Below are 14,138 nucleotides of genomic sequence, written 5' to 3'. Positions count from 1 at the left end.
ACACACGCACACACACACACGCACGCACACACGCACACGCACATGCACACGCACACGCACACGCACACGCACACGCACACACAGACAGATTAATACACAGAGACAAAGAAACACAGAACAATGTAATTTTCAAGATTCTTTATGTCCCAGCACGCACAAACATGGTAAAAGATCTATAATTACTCCATTGTGGCCGTGGATGGACGACTTGCATGGAATGCAATAGTTCCCTCCGTTCCCCCCCCCCCCCTTTGGTTGTGACAGAGCATACAAACAAAGCCAGCTTGATGTGCTTGTGTCCCTGGATACCTTGTTTACCTTTCAACCAAAACATCTGGTCGCCACGTCCCTTGTGGACATCAGCTCTCTATGGTGTCCACTTTCTCATTAACAGGCTGTCGACTAATTGGCATGGTGAAAAGTTTACTTGAGACACATCCTCGCCAGAGCTTGAATCAGCTAATGGTTAATTGCTACAAGACTGGACATGTTTTCCCTCACACAAAAGCATATAAGCGAACACAAATTTTGTCTCACTGGTTTTGTTTCAAATGAAGAGAAATACAGTATCCACATTTGTTATACCATCCATATTTTTTATACCACTCACAAGCTAAGCTCTCTGTATTATTATTATTATTATTACTGTATACAGTATAGTGGTTTTCCACATGGATCCCGGGGGAACCCCAGGGGTCTCTGAGAAGGTTCAAAGGGATCCCCATGTTAAATAATTTATAGATAATCTTCACCATTATTACATGTACAACTATATGCAGCTAAAGAATGTACACAAATGGCAATTTAAATCAGAGTTTCACTGTTATCTATATACCTACATAAAGGAATTCTGGAACAAATGACAGACTACGTATACAGTGTGGGACTAATTCTAGTCTAACAGTGAACATTCTTGGTCCCAGAAATACAAATATTATCAAATGAGGGTCTGTGGCGTAATGCGTATTAAATTGAGCGTCCTTAAAATTTAAAAGGTTGAGAATCACTTCTGTATACTAGGTCATGTGCCAAAAGTAACTGCTGGTAATTGTCAACTGAAGTTATTCATGGCAAGTGACCCAATTGTTTGATGAAGTAGCCTATAAATTAGCCATTAAGTTTCTCTCAGGCCTGTTGACTCACTGCATGCATTTGATTCACTGAACATCCAGAAGCAGAACATAATTCATATTAAACAAAAACATATTTCCTGTCTTGAAATGACACCCTTTAGTTGTCCCTTGACATAGCTATAGGCTAATGGTTATCTCGCCAGTGTGCTCTTTATCCAGTCATGGCTAAATTCAATTATTGAGTGATTCATGCTTTTATAAAACCCAATCAAGCTGGATTTAATCTGGTAAGAGAGTTGGATTGTTCCTCCAGGAATGCATATAAACTAGCTAATTACACCTCGATTGAAATCATCCTAATAAAGAATTAAGCCCCTTCTTAAAGAGGGAAACTGGGATTGATAAGCGGCTTAGAGGGAAGTGAGAGAGATGAGGATGGGTAGACATGGGAAAAGTGTAGCTTGAAACATATGTGTGTGTAGGTGCGTGTTCTGCTTATGAGAAGTAAAATAACACTTGATCTGTTGCTTGTGATTCTGTTGAACACAAGGTTGAGTCTGGCTCAGTCTCTATCTGGCGGCAGGAACTGGCTTTCTTTAGGCTGTAATTTAGTCCAGATGATGACATAGACATACTTCAAACAGTTGAATTATGATTCTTCGTTCTGTAACACACAAACCCTCTGGAGAGAAATCAGATTTTGGAGAGTGTCTGAGCAACACATCATATCTAAGCTATACCATGTCCAATGAGTCATCAAAGTCTTTGTTGCCCTTTCCTCAAAATGTAGTCGCACCATCTTGTGATGCCCGTAGTAGTGAATGTTTAAGGGAATTGGCTGACGACAGGAAACGTAGCCCTACAGTAATTCCTCTCTCTTTTTTCCGTCTTTACTCTGTGGTGGACGGAGGGGTGTGGAAGGGCACTGCGGCTGTTAAAAGTCACAGCTGGCTGGTAGGCTCTGAGGAATCTCTAGGCACATACAGTGTTGGCCTTGGGTCTTTACACTCACCACTAGGTTAATACCAGGGGCCCACCACCAGGGGAGGGGCAGAGCAAGGAATAGAAATATCACCTTACATGAGGCAACACCTTTTTCAAGGTCCTTGACATGTTTTTCCTTACATGTGGAGTTAAAATCACCTCAAAATCATTCGGTGCAGTTTGTGTGCTAATGTTTCACGTCAGGGCTTCAATAATAGCCCCTGTGTTTATTAATGTTCCTGTTCAAACAGATGGCTCCTTGGAATTTAGGTGATTGATTTACCACCGAATGGATCACAATATTATCTTAACATATGACATGGATTAGCTTAGTGTGCTACTGTATACCTCATCATTTCCCCTTGACTATTAAAACAAAACACTCCCTAATTGTGTGTTTTTGACTAGTTTGGTGCATGGTTTTGTTCTAGTGTGATGGAGTATTTCATGTCATTGGCTCTAATGGGTTTACTGTCTTAAAACCAGGTTAGGTGTGCTGTGCCAGAATGATTCAGTGTAGAATTGGCATTAGCAGTAACACCATATTACATGTAAATGGCTTATAAATAAGCCTGCCTCTTCATGGATAACATGGTTAAATGTTTTAATTCATTTGATCTGTTTATCCTCATTCCACTGGCACACAGATCTCCCCACTGACAGCATATTTTCCTCGTCTCCTTCAGCCCTTCCTCTACACACTAACACCACCACTAAATCCATCGTTTTCCCCTGTTGTCATCTCTAGTAACCTGAGAGCGATGGAGCTTTGAGGACTGCTTCGTGGCTTTATAGCCCAGTGTGACAGAAGCCTATTGTGGTCAGAAATCATCCGAGTCCTGTGGCGCTTCCTTCGGCTCAATTGAGACGATAGCACTTGATTACACTGTAAACTATAAATGAGCGTGTTTATGTTTCTTGTCAAATGTATGTCAGCCTGGCTGTGCTAGTGTGTATGTGTGCATGTGATTGCATGAGTATAAGAGGATAATGTCCCTGGAATCCAGCTCTGTGACTGACTCTCTGTATAGACACTGACTCAGGTTTCACCAAGAGCTGACTTGTTCCTCCACCTCTGATCAGTGTGACATTAGTCACGCATTTTAACAGCTGTCACTCATGTGGGTCTGCTCTGACCTTTGACCTTTCAGTCATTATGAACCAAGATTAAGATTGAAAAGATGCTGTTGGAATTAACTTTTCCATATATCACACACACACACACACACACACACACACACACACACACACACACACACACACACACACACACACACACACACACACACACACACACACACACACACACACACACACACCTTCCACCTTTGTTGTTCGCACATGAACACAATGAAATGCATACACCTGTCCAGGCCAGGGTTTGAACCAACAACCTTTTGGTTATTTAATCAGTCTATGTATCTCAGGGCCACCCTGTCACCCCAGCCTGTATTTCTGGATACAGGACATTGCTTTCTGTTGGAGAGCTTTGGCCTCTATTCTCTTGTGAGTTCAGATTTTATGGTCAGCAGCACCATGTGTTTATTCGTGTAGCCAAGGTATTCTGTTGATATTGGGGGGGTTGGCAATGGATGAGTTACATTTATAAACAAAGTAAAGCTGGATAACAAGCAGTTTCAAGTAGAATAATAGAGGCTCTTTAAGTGTCTTGTAAGACGTCATTTATCTAATATGCATCTGCACATTATTAGCTTGGTTACTAGAAGAATTTAGTAACAAAAAGATTAAATACAATGAATAGGTACTAAATGAATAAATAAAATAGCATGTAATATATGTGAATTCCATGGTTGATAGAAATCTTCTGCTTCAAATTTGTTGTACAAATTTGCCTGTCTCAATTCAAAAGGCACCATCGTCACTAGGCAGCCTATGATGTGTTTTAGCATGCACATACACGACTAACAGACAGCCTCTGATGAGTGTGAGCACGCACGTGCACTGACAGGCAGCCTCTGATGTGTATTAGCATGCACATGCACTAACATACAGCCTCTGATGTGTTTGAGCAAGCATGTGCACTGGCACCTCAAGGAGCTTCAGTGAAAACAGGGCAAGTCTCCGGACAATTGTATTATATTCTCATTCATCTGCTGTGATATACATATAAAGTATGTATTTGTGTGTGTGTGTGTGTGTGTGTGTGTGTGTGTGTGTGTGTGTGTGTGTGTGTGTGTGTGTGTGTGTGTGTGTGTGTGTGTGTGTGTGTGTGTGTGTGTGTGTGTGTGTGTGTGTGTGTGTGTGTGTGTGTGAGTGAGTGCGTGCGTGCACGTGTGTGTGTGTGTGTGTGTGTGTGTGTGTGTGTGTGTGTGTGTGTGTGTGTGTGTGTGTGTGTGTGTGTGTGTGTGCGGGGGTGTGTGCGTGTGTGTCTGTGTGTGTGTGTGTGTGTGTGTGTGTGCGCGCGCATACGTTTTTGTGCCTTTGATTCTAGGCCAAAGATATTCTGTGAATTTGACTTTGAAGTGTCAAACACGTTCCAAGTGTTTGGCAAAGCAACTCACTCTGTTTGCATTTTGAGTTACGTGAGAACAAGACCAAATCCAAGGGAGCTTTCCCATGTGAATGAGGTTGGAAATTAATTCATTAATTAATTCCGATCTTTTATATCCATCCAGGTTGAATGCGTCCATTCCTGCAGAAGATCATCATACCTTTAACGCAGGGTTTTCTTCAGCTAAGAAGTGTGATTCTTATTTCATTACACCTCCAGAGAATAAACTGGGGACGTCCTCTGTTCAGTAGATTTATCTTAGAGCTACAGGTCAAGCTACAGCCATTTCAGTTTACCCACTTCCAACCAGGCGACCTTATTTTGGGGACAACATACAGTAGCGAAATAGCAGATTTACAAGCTCACAACACGTCACATTGTGACACTGATGCACTGTGAGCTTGTTGATCAGCTATCGCCATGAGACACTATACATTTTATACCATGGAGTATAAGATAGGGCCTAAATGTTTAAGATTAATGAGGAATTGCCACTGTGCTATTAGTGGAACTGAGACGTTCTGTGATTTATTTTGTACTTAGAAATATAACAGTCATCAAAATCCATGTGATGTTTTGGTAATGACCTGCCAAAGATGATTCATAAACATGTCACTGACTGTCATGTGCGTCGAAGGCCATGTAAATCAGTGGGGTGGTGAGAGTAGTTTTGGCTACAAGTAGAGTGCTAGGAGCAAGAAGGTTTAAGCGCTAGACACTAGCCCGATGAGTTTTTGATGGATCTGTGTTTTTCAGCTCTGAGGTCGGCAGGCTCTTGTAGTTGTAATGACTGTAATGTGAGCGCTCAAGAGCCTGTGCTAGATCCTCACTCAAAAGTCCAAACAAAACCAGATGCTTTAGGGTCTTGACACTACTATGAAAACGTTTCAGAGCAGAGAATAGAAAAACTATTTAGGGGAAGAGACAAAGGGGTTTAATCTCCATTTACAGTACATGCTCTTGGATGAATTATCTTTGGCAGTGGTGTGAGGGACTTCATCTGCCTCAGCGGTTCTGTTCGGAGGTCGTCACCTTATTTTCCTCCGTGTTTTCCAGATTTCCAGAGGACCCTCGTTACACAGCGAGGAGGTGAATTATGAGTTAGTGTTCCACTGAACTCTGACGAACCCAGTCAGTGATTTGTCATACTACTAATGTCTTTCCCTCGAATTCCTTATGTGCGCACTAATAACATGTCTGCTTTTCTATCATGTACACAGCAAAATCCAGAGTCAGACTGTTAATTTAGCTCTGAGAATATAAAAATGGACTGAAAGGATAGATTTTTTTTAAGGTAAAACTAAAAATACTGTATAGGCCTTCATGATGGTTGTTAATCCATGAATAAGTGGAGGTCAAACAAAATAGCAAAGGTCACCTTCATAAGCTGCAAAATACTGACACTTTGTCCACTGGGGGATTTATCAACACACTGTCTTTTTTCTAGTCAATTGAAATTATCATTAGAACCCCCTATAACATTCAATTTCTTTATGAATAACCACACTACTTGACTCAACTGGAGCATAACGTTAACCGTGGATGGAAACATTAAGGGATTAAAAGATTGATCAAACACGATTCACACCATTAGAAGCAACAACATTTGAAAAAGCTGCCCTTTGACCTAGTTTATTATTTTCAAACCAGCTTAGCCCCACGTGAATTGTACTACAATGGGAAATGACTTCACTCTTCTCCTGAGTGTCCATTACATGCGGACAAACTCTTAGCACATATCACAATGAAACTGTCAACTGAATCATCACAATGATTGTATTTTATTTTTGTGAATCTTGCAGATCTTCTATTTTTGCTATGACTACAGGTGTGCCTTTAGATTTTGACTTGCCTTTTGGTGTTCCTTGGGCACAAAATGTTTGAAAACCACTGGTCTAAAAGCATCAGGGATTGTGTGTCACTATGGACATTTGTGGAAAACTATTTTGTTTCATAGCAAGTACACTGATGTTACAACTCATCAGAGTATGACACAAATGGATGTATGGCACAATACGAATACAAAGGTATCTACTGAAAATAATGTCTATGAGTCATAGACATTATTATGCTGAGGGTGGGGGGGTTCATGCCTCTGCTTTTGATATCCTACCCTCTCATCATTCATTTGTATCGCCCGTGGGGATTTGTTTTATTCCTGCTTGTCAGACTGAATAAAATGCACAATGCAAGGTACTTTTGGGAAATGTAGACTGTCTGTCTGATAGTTATGTTTGATAATATCACAGGTTTATGTGAACCCTGGTTTCACAAATTGTATTTTGTTTATTTGTATGTATTTGTAAATAGCGAAAGTAGCAGATCTACCAGATCAGAATGTGTCGCTAAGATTGAAATGTGTTTGTGCATATGTGTGTCCCCATGTGTTTGTATATTAGGAGTCCTTGGACCTGCGATGATCCAGCAGATTGCTAGTGAGGGGAGTGCACTGGCTCCATTTCCCTTAGATGTTATTTATGATAGACCAGTAAATAATAGTATCACTTTCTGTAGTAGAGAATGTTACGGAGAAAACAAACAGCTACCCATGGGAAATCACAATGTCTATGTTTCTACAAAAGGAAGTGGAAAATTGAACAGTGTTTTTGCATGTGAAATAAAGCAGAGTCAGATGTGTGTGTGTGTGTGTGTGTGTGTGTGTGTGTGTGTGTGTGTGTGTGTGTGTGTGTGTGTGTGTGTGTGTGTGTGTGTGTGTGTGTGTGTGTGTGTGTGTGTGTGTGTGTGTGTGTGTGTGTGTGTGCGTGTGTGTGCGTGTGTGCGTGTGCGAGTGTGTTCAGAACACATGCACTCCTCGTATTCACTCGCTTGTGGTTTATGGTTGAGTCACAATGTGTTCCAACTAGAAGCTGGGAGTTCCAGAATTCCATCCATAAAAGAGATTGGACCCAATCCCATATGGATTCCATCAATCAATCACAGCGAGTTAGGAGGCAAACGTCACTAGGAGAAAGAATGATAATATAAACCAACCTCTGACAAGATTAAACAACATCGTTACTTATTTCTGAAAATTCATCCTCACTAAACCACAGCGATTTACGATTTGAGCAGAGATGGGATCAATATCAGAACAAAAGCACAAGAGCACAATGGCCAAGTTAAATATTGTGGTTTCCAGTGTGGCCTGTACCAATGCAAATTCTAAAGGGCCCCTAACAATGAACCATTTATCATCTACCATTTCAGCCGGGAAAATGATCAAAACACTGAATCAGCAAATTCTCAAACATACAGAAGGCTGTTCATTTTCCTGGCACAGTTTCCTGACATTTGGTATTGCCCCCTAGTTTAAAATACATTTACCAGAACATAAACAACATATTTCACTCAGCTGGCTGTAGTTCATGGCAACCAGCTAAACTTGTATGTCCATCCTCTCAAGTGAGTGTGTTACACAGCTTTCAAGAATGATGAGTGAACCCAAAGAGACATCAAAGGACTATATGGTGCACCTACATTATACAGCCCAACCTATTTGATAACACAATGTTGACAATATTCATACCAGCTTTTTCCATTTCATCCTTATAACGTAATCCAATACATCACTGCAGACACCATAAATCTGACTGGCTGACCTGGAGCCCATCCAACATCTAAATCTATAGTTCTCTGGAGAGGTAATGAATTCCTCTGTCTTTCTTCTTGCCGGTGTCCTATAGCTGTGAGAAACCTTTTGGTCTTTGAGCATGACGCAACAACTTTGCAACATTCAGGTAACCCTTGTTAGCTCTAAAACCGTCCTGTTTGGTTTCATACAGTGAAGCTCAGCCTCAGCTCAGGAACTAAACCCTCCCACTACTACGAGCAAAACTAGAGAGTTACAGAGAGAGAGAGGCAGAGAGCACGGGTAGTAGGGTACAGTAAACGACAGAAGAGAGGTTTTCTAAGCCAAATGATTAGTTGAGTCGTGAAGTGATGTACAGTCAAACTATTCTAGTGTGTAAAGAGGCTGTCCGTTTCTCTCACTGTTCTCTCTGTATGTCTCTCTGTTCTCATGATGTGTAGGCCTACCCCTCTAGGTTTCCTAGTTCATGTTGGTTAACATGGCTACCATATCATGTTTGATAACATAATTTAACAAATGGTAGCATGTGCTGACTGTCTGGGTGTGTTTGTGGTCAGCATCCATCCACTGCTCTGGATGTATTTTAGGGTGCAAGGCAAGCATGTGTGCATGTCTGCTTGCTATGGTTCTAGCTAATAAATAATGCTCCAGTTGAACATGGGTTTCCCTTCAGCCCGCTTGCCTTTATCGGACACGCTCTACAAAGCCCAGTGGGACACAATGAAGTAGTTGCACAGATCAAACCCCCCCCGGCACCAGTCACATAGTAAACTATTTGTTCATTCCGTTCCCTTCTTTCCCTGTTTCTCCCCTCATCCCTCTCTCTTTAACTGCCGCCTGGAACTGATGAGTCACGTTTCTGATCATCTGCGAGACATTTTTATAGTAGGAGGAGGAATGCAGATCTCTTTAATCCTGCTGCCTGTTGTCTCTCGGCCATTACCTTTCGTTGCCCTCTGACATCAACTCTGCTCAGTTTTGTGTTTCACCCATACTGATATCTGAGGGGAGTCCACAGAGGGACATGTGTGTGTGTGTGTGTGTGTGTGTGTGTGTGTGTGTGTGTGTGTGTGTGTGTGTGTGTGTGTGTGTGTGTGTGTGTGTGTGTGTGTGTGTGTGTGTGTGTGTGTGTGTGTGTGTGTGTGTGTGTGTGTGTGTGTGTGTGTGTGTGTATGTGTGTGTGTGTGTGTGTGTGTGTGTGTGTGTGTGTGTGTGTGTGTGGTTCTCAGGTAAGGGACTTGGCACTACATGCAGCTATAAATCCTACATTCCTTTCAGCTTTTAACTGGTGTCTTATCCAGGGGAACGTAGAATGAGCAAATAGGGCCTAATGTTTTGTAAAGAACGCTTAAACAGGGCACATATTGGATACTTGGGATCAATCCTGTGACCCTTTTGCCACAGGATAGACTCTACAGACTCTAGCCCCCCTTAGGGGTTAGAGTCTGGCAGGGGGGGCTTAAGCACGCACGCCAACAGTGTTGCACACGTTGTCAGCTTGAAGATCGGCTATTTTCTGTGTGCGACACGATGCACAGCCAATTATAACTCCGACTTACGCTCTAAGCGACCCTGCCAGTCACTCACTTCAACACCACCAACAAACCTCCCTCCATTTGTCGGGGCAGTATGGACTGAACCACTGTAGCCGATCCCAGCATGCCACTGTGTCTGAAGCTCTCTGTCTGGATCAGCGGCTCTGACTTCTAGTTATTCCAGCAGCCAGAGGTCTTAAAGCTCTGAAAGCCCACTGAACGAATTTGAAGGAAGCTCTGGACCGCACACGACATGTGTTTCTGATCACAACATCCCTCAACATGAGAGCGATGACCTAGAACATTGGAGAAGAACCCCCACACCTCCCTCCTTCCCACCCTGGCTCTTTCCATCCATAGCCGTCTGTTGGGTCCTAATGGTCAATAAAACCATCAGCTCCCATTAGAAGCATAGAGGCTATCAGGGACCTACTGGTAATACAGCATTCCCCCCTCCTCTGGTCTGCATTCACTTTCATCTGCTCCGTACTTTCACTCCTCCTACCACATTGAGCACACGTGCATCATTTGCTTCAGGCGAGAACAATGTCAGTAATGAAAACCTTGTTTCCCTCAGTCACATGAAAATAGGACCCTTGATTAACAGATGCAACATACTACATGGAAACGAACCACTAATGAGCCAGGAACTGTTTCTACATAACTTGTAAGCACATCATTCTTAAACTGTGCAATAAGGCCTACATTAACACAAATGTGTAATATGTAGATAATGTAGGTAACATGGTTCAGGAGATAACTTCTATCATCGGCTGTAAAAGATAAGGTGCACAATTTCTGCCAAATGTAAACAGAATTTGTTTTGCTTGACCTCTCTAGCCAAGCAATAAGGAATGAGGATGGGTTACAAGAATGAAATCCATTCCAGTTTTGCATTGCATGACTAGAATATCTGAAAACTAACACAACAGGTGACTGCTTTCCTATAAGAGACCATTTTAGGTGCAGAGTTAAACCTGATTTATACTTAGTTGCATGTCGGTGTTGCATGCAAGAAAGTAGAATCAAGCCCGAACATTTTTAACAATGGCGTCCCTATTTTATCATGTAATTATATGTGAAAATGTTCCAAAGATTTAAAAGAATCTTCACAATTTTTGAAATACAGCTTAGTTCATCATTCCCCATGAAAGATGTTGTGGAGCAGGACACAAACTTCTCCTCAGTGCTTATACGTACCCATTGGCAGTGATATCCTCATGTGTATAATATAGTTGTTTGCTTTCCAATTATTTATGTAGCCAATGACTTTTCCATGTCCAACATGCTCTGTTCCTTTTAGTGGTGAAGTGAAAAAGTTGTCAAATACTTATTCTCTAGATTAGGGGTCTTAGATGTTTTTCCAATACATACTGTATAAAGATCTGTAATTTCACAAATACGCACTATGGAGTTATAGTATGATTAAGAGGCAGTATAAATGGTAAATAATTCCATTAGCAGGTGAAGGTATGTGGTGGATAATATAGAGGGCTCTTAGGCAGTAAATTAAATAAATGCTGGTTTTAATCTTGATGAAATGTTGTATTTCCTAAATGTTTCCCTATGTAACAACAATGGCAACAGACACTGCAGTCAGGTATCTACCTAACCTTACTCGCTCCATTTCACCCAAGCATTCAGATTTATCTATGAGCCTACTGGTGGCCATGATTAATGGCACAGGAAAAGTTCTGAATGCATTACAAGGTGGGTTCTATCACTTTTCCAGAGATTGCATTTGTTTAAGAGGCACAAGAGACTAAAAGAGATGACATAGACAAGACAGTCCCTTAGCTACCTGCTATAATGGGCTGTAAAGCCTGACATTGATTAGTGTTGGGAGGCCACACTGGCTTTATCCTGCCAACAAGACCTTCTCACTTAGGGGTCATTAGAGCATGAAGAAAGGGGTCACCCTCCGTTTTAATGTTCCATCCTTTAAACCTCACTGAATTCTCAGTAGAAACATCCACTCACATGACCTCATTTTTGTGTCCACATTAAACTTTCAGGAGGCGCTGCATCAACGTCCTCAGCAGGAGAGCTGACATCAACCACAGTAGCTCTCCAAGCAGGATATGATATGAAACACGGCAGTGAACAGCAACTGGCCAACACGCCAACTCCCACATTTCCACCCGCAGCAGAAAGGGACAAAAACTCCAATATGTGTAGAGGTGGTGTGCAGCCTTACAACAGTAGGAAATTACATAGGCAGTATAATCCACCAATTTCAGTAAACAGTAGTAGCATAAACGGGTGAGTTTCTCAATCATACTGATCACCTGAGCTGCCACAATGGGCTCCTTCTGTACGACCTCAGGGTCTGCAGTGCTTGATTTTTTAAATATATGTTTTACTGTGTTTTGATTTTATAGAGCATTAATTGCACTCTTTCAAAGATTCCATGCACTTAACCCTAAAAGAGAGTAGTCCCGCAAACTGTCTTTGCAAACAAATATTACATTTATTCAGAATACATTTGTCCTATGCACCTGTCCAGAGACAGCAGGTGTGACTAAGTTGATCTTCAAAGAAGTTCCATACAAACTGTAATTTATGGCTCTTGTCACGTAAAACAGCAGAACACTTGTACTGACTTTTAAGTGAGTATGTGTAATCGATTTTGTTCGGAATGTTGAAGCTAGAACTACTCATTGATGTTGTAGTGTATATAAAATTTTTATGCACAAATAAATAAATAAATACACAAATACACTAGCCCGTGTAATAGCTGTGTCCACGTGCAAATAATGTATGCTATATTTTCAGATGCAAACTGTCAATGCAGATGATCTCTGTTATATGGCACAGAAAGAACTGTTAAATTGAATTATTTTATTCACGGCCTCAAGCTGAGAAATACATTCTCATCTTATGAGCCAAATCCATTGTGATTACCACTGTCATGTGAATGCTAATGAAAAATGGAGTAAAAACTATTATTGGGCCTGAATTATCACTTCTCAAAACACTGACTGACTTTTTAGAGAACTATTAATGAAGTTCAATGCCTTCGTTTTCCATGTGTTAACTAAGTTAATACAAATACTAAGAAGTCCACTGAGGTGATTCACGGCCAACAGCGGCAGGAAGCATGGATTAGAAGATGGTGCTATGAGGGGAATGTTTCCAGGCTATCCCACCTCACAAAGAAGATGGATAGGAGTTTGTCCCAGTGGGGTGATTACCTTCTTACTCATCCCAGTGTCATCTTCTTCATCATATGATAAATGACTAACAGCAGGCTTATTCTGCCACCTGATCTCCAGTGAATGTAATGTATTTAATTATTTCCCCTAAAAGGGGGTACCAGCCAGCGGGGGTTAGTGTTAAGTCACGTCCTTGAAATGGATAATTCTCGTGTACTGCACTGTATGGTAAAATTAGAGCAGATTGATACATGCAACATGCATATAAATCAGCCTGGAATTCTTCCCTACAACGTGAATGTGACTTAAATCCAAAGGAACATGGAGGGAAAAGAAACTCTAAATATTTGGAGTTGAAGGAGCAGTTATCACAACATGGTTGCTGTTTGAACTGTTGAAGTAGGGTATGTTTTTTTTATTGTTTTATTTCAAACACTGCATGTTAGAAGACAAAAAGAAATACATAAAATAAACATAATACACTTAAAATAAGAAATATAAAAAATATGAAAACAAATACATGTTGTACTCTGGGTGTTCGAAAAGGGCATAGGATGAAGTTAAAAAAGTAAGAAATCGATGTCAAGAAAATACTATGAAAACAAGAAACAAACAAAAACAGAACAAACAACAAAAAAACGAAAAAACTACTTCTGGTGTTCATCTTCAGAGCTAAACTTGAGTAGTGTACAGCAATTTTTCAGTTCTTCACCACTGGTGTTCCATAATTCAACCCCTCTAACTGTGATACAGTGAAGCTTTGAATTTGTTTTTTCTTTTAAATATATACTTTCCTCTTAATTCATATATGTACTATCTCTCCATTCAAACAACTTCTGGATACTGTTTGGCAATTGACTGTTTTTTATTTTGTACATGAGTTGGATGGTTTTGAAATCAACCAAGCCCTATAAATTTCAGTGTGTTCAATTTGATGAAGAGTGGGTTTGTTGGTTCTCTATAATCAGCTTTGTTAACTATCCTTATTGCTTTTTTTTTGGAGAATGAATATTGGATCTGTGTTTGTTTTGTACGTATTGCCCCACACTTCCACACAGTAAGTAATGTATGGGAGTATGGGAGTTACATATGTGAGTGTCTGTTCCGATTTGGCTCTGCTCTTTACAGAGCATTGACTCTCTTCTTTCCATCTGCTGCCTTACTCAAACCAAAAACCACAGACTGTGTGTAGGCTGTTGCAACAGAAGCAAAAAGTGAAGTTTCAAATCGCCAAGTGGTACGCATGACAGGACAAAGAAAAAAGCCACCTGTTTGTGTAACGTACATGGT

This window comes from Gymnoscopelus braueri (assembly GCF_963280865.1).
Source record: "Gymnoscopelus braueri genome assembly, chromosome: 5".
NCBI lineage: Eukaryota > Metazoa > Chordata > Actinopteri > Myctophiformes > Myctophidae > Gymnoscopelus > Gymnoscopelus braueri.
This window is presented reverse-complemented; position numbering follows the sequence as displayed.